This window comes from Ambystoma mexicanum, chromosome 8 (assembly GCF_040938575.1).
Source record: "Ambystoma mexicanum isolate Mex_15411 chromosome 8, UKY_AmexF1_1, whole genome shotgun sequence".
In the NCBI taxonomy this organism is placed as follows: domain Eukaryota; kingdom Metazoa; phylum Chordata; class Amphibia; order Caudata; family Ambystomatidae; genus Ambystoma; species Ambystoma mexicanum.
Window position 1 is genome coordinate 730,569,950 of NC_090929.1, and position 2,500 is coordinate 730,572,449.

General features: G+C 47.3%; 4 non-coding genes and 4 pseudogenes across 4 annotated transcripts; all 8 read left to right on the forward strand.

Moving 5' to 3' along the window:
- The first annotated feature begins 385 nt into the window (after nt 1–385).
- LOC138477665 (5S ribosomal RNA) lies at nt 386–504 on the forward strand. Its single transcript, XR_011271603.1, has one exon. It is a non-coding gene; the product is annotated as a 5S ribosomal RNA (ribosomal RNA).
- A 106-nt stretch (nt 505–610) lies between these two features.
- On the forward strand, nt 611–729 carry LOC138478747 (5S ribosomal RNA). The gene has a single exon (XR_011272586.1). It is a non-coding gene; the product is annotated as a 5S ribosomal RNA (ribosomal RNA).
- A 106-nt stretch (nt 730–835) lies between these two features.
- Nucleotides 836–954, forward strand: LOC138473884 (5S ribosomal RNA; annotated as a pseudogene).
- A 106-nt stretch (nt 955–1,060) lies between these two features.
- On the forward strand, nt 1,061–1,169 carry LOC138474689 (5S ribosomal RNA; annotated as a pseudogene).
- A 106-nt stretch (nt 1,170–1,275) lies between these two features.
- LOC138474264 (5S ribosomal RNA) lies at nt 1,276–1,384 on the forward strand (annotated as a pseudogene).
- Nucleotides 1,385–1,847: 463 nt separating this feature from the next.
- On the forward strand, nt 1,848–1,966 carry LOC138477677 (5S ribosomal RNA). The gene has a single exon (XR_011271614.1). It is a non-coding gene; the product is annotated as a 5S ribosomal RNA (ribosomal RNA).
- Nucleotides 1,967–2,072: 106 nt separating this feature from the next.
- Nucleotides 2,073–2,191, forward strand: LOC138477690 (5S ribosomal RNA). The gene has a single exon (XR_011271626.1). It is a non-coding gene; the product is annotated as a 5S ribosomal RNA (ribosomal RNA).
- Nucleotides 2,192–2,297: 106 nt separating this feature from the next.
- LOC138473886 (5S ribosomal RNA) lies at nt 2,298–2,416 on the forward strand (annotated as a pseudogene).
- Nucleotides 2,417–2,500: the final 84 nt, after the last annotated feature.

A 2,500-nucleotide genomic window follows, 5' to 3' on the forward strand; every position in this document is an offset into this window, starting at 1 on the left:
CCCGTTTTATAGCGGAAATGTTGGACAACATTATGAGGGCTGGAGCTACCTATTTACATATAATTAGCATACAGGTAGTGTGTTCATGGGTAATAAATCGACTTTCACATGTAATGCAGTACAGAGAATATTGAGTCCTTCAAGAGGCATGAAAGAAAGCCGTTATTGTGTTGATTGTTCTCTCCACCTCCCTGCAACAGAAACAGGATGGATGGATTAAAGTTATCCTACCAGACATAGGAGTCCTGAATGGGCCCACCAGTCTTATATATCTCGCCTGATCGAGCCTGATCGAGCGATGAGCGTGGTATCATGTTGCAAGTGGCTGCATGGCTTAGCTTACTAAATGCAAATGCATAAGAGTAATATTCTTAGCATTTCTAGAGCCTACGGCCACACCACACTGAATGCGCCCGATCTCGTCTGATCTCGGAAGCTAAGCAGTGTCGGGCCTAGTTAGTACCTGGATGGGAGACCGCCTGGGAATACCAGGTGCTGTAGGCTTTTTTGTGCTCCAAGTTCAGGAAGTGAGCCATTTCTCAATTGCCTTTCAAAACTGCAAGGTCTAGCCGACTAGATGCTTAAAAGTACAAAACTCACTAGGCCCAGAGCCTACGGCCACACCACACTGAATGCGCCCGATCTCGTCTGATCTCAGAAGCTAAGCAGTGTAGGGCCTAGTTAGTACCTGGATGGGAGACCGCCTGGGAATACCAGGTGCTGTAGGCTTTTTTGTGCTCCAAGTTCAGGAAGTGAGCCATTTCTCAATTGCCTTTCAAAACTGCAAGGTCTAGCCGACTAGATGCTTAAAAGTACAAAACTCACTAGGACCAGAGCCTACGGCCACACCACACTGAATGCGCCCGATCTCGTCTGATCTCAGAAGCTAAGCAGTGTCGGGCCTAGTTAGTACCTGGATGGGAGACAGCCTGGGAATAACAGGTGCTGTAGGCTTTTTTGTGCTCCAAGTTCAGGAAGTGAGCCATTTCTCAATTGCCTTTCAAAACTGCAAGGTCTAGCCGACTAGATGCTTAAAAGTACAAAACTCACTAGGACCAGAGCCAACGGCCACACCACACTGAATGCGTCTGATCTCGGAAGCTAAGCAGTGTCGGGCCTAGTTAGTACCTGGATGGGAGACCGCCTGGGAATACCAGGTGCTGTAGGCTTTTTTGTGCTCCAAGTTCAGGAAGTGAGCCATTTCTCAATTGCCTTTCAAAACTGCAAGGTCTAGCCGACTAGATGCTTAAAAGTACAAAACTCACTAGGCCCAGAGCCTACGGCCACACCACACTGAATGCGCCTGATCTCGGAAGCTAAGCAGTGTCGGGCCTAGTTAGTACCTGGATGGGAGACCGCCTGGGAATACCAGGTGCTGTAGGCTATTTTGTGCTCCATGATTAGTAATTGCACAACTTCTCAATTACTTTTCAAATTTGGTATGTTTCCAAAATAATTTTATCCCGTTTTATAGCGGAAATGTTGGACAACATTATGAGGGCTGGAGCTACCTATTTACATATAATTAGCATACAGGTAGTGTGTTCATGGGTAATAAATCGACTTTCACATGTAATGCAGTACAGAGAATATTGAGTCCTTCAAGAGGCATGAAAGAAAGCCGTTATTGTGTTGATTGTTCTCTCCACCTCCCTGCAACAGAAACAGGATGGATGGATTAAAGTTATCCTACCAGACATAGGAGTCCTGAATGGGCCCACCAGTCTTATATATCTCGCCTGATCGAGCCTGATCGAGCGATGAGCGTGGTATCATGTTGCAAGTGGCTGCATGGCTTAGCTTACTAAATGCAAATGCATAAGAGTAATATTCTTAGCATTTCTAGAGCCTACGGCCACACCACACTGAATGCGCCCGATCTCGTCTGATCTCGGAAGCTAAGCAGTGTCGGGCCTAGTTAGTACCTGGATGGGAGACCGCCTGGGAATACCAGGTGCTGTAGGCTTTTTTGTGCTCCAAGTTCAGGAAGTGAGCCATTTCTCAATTGCCTTTCAAAACTGCAAGGTCTAGCCGACTAGATGCTTAAAAGTACAAAACTCACTAGGCCCAGAGCCTACGGCCACACCACACTGAATGCGCCCGATCTCGTCTGATCTCGGAAGCTAAGCAGTGTCGGGCCTAGTTAGTACCTGGATGGGAGACCGCCTGGGAATACCAGGTGCTGTAGGCTTTTTTGTGCTCCAAGTTCAGGAAGTGAGCCATTTCTCAATTGCCTTTCAAAACTGCAAGGTCTAGCCGACTAGATGCTTAAAAGTACAAAACTCACTAGGACCAGAGCCTACGGCCACACCACACTGAATGCGCCCGATCTCGTCTGATCTCAGAAGCTAAGCAGTGTCGGGCCTAGTTAGTACCTGGATGGGAGACAGCCTGGGAATAACAGGTGCTGTAGGCTTTTTTGTGCTCCAAGTTCAGGAAGTGAGCCATTTCTCAATTGCCTTTCAAAACTGCAAGGTCTAGCCGACTAGATGCTTAAAAG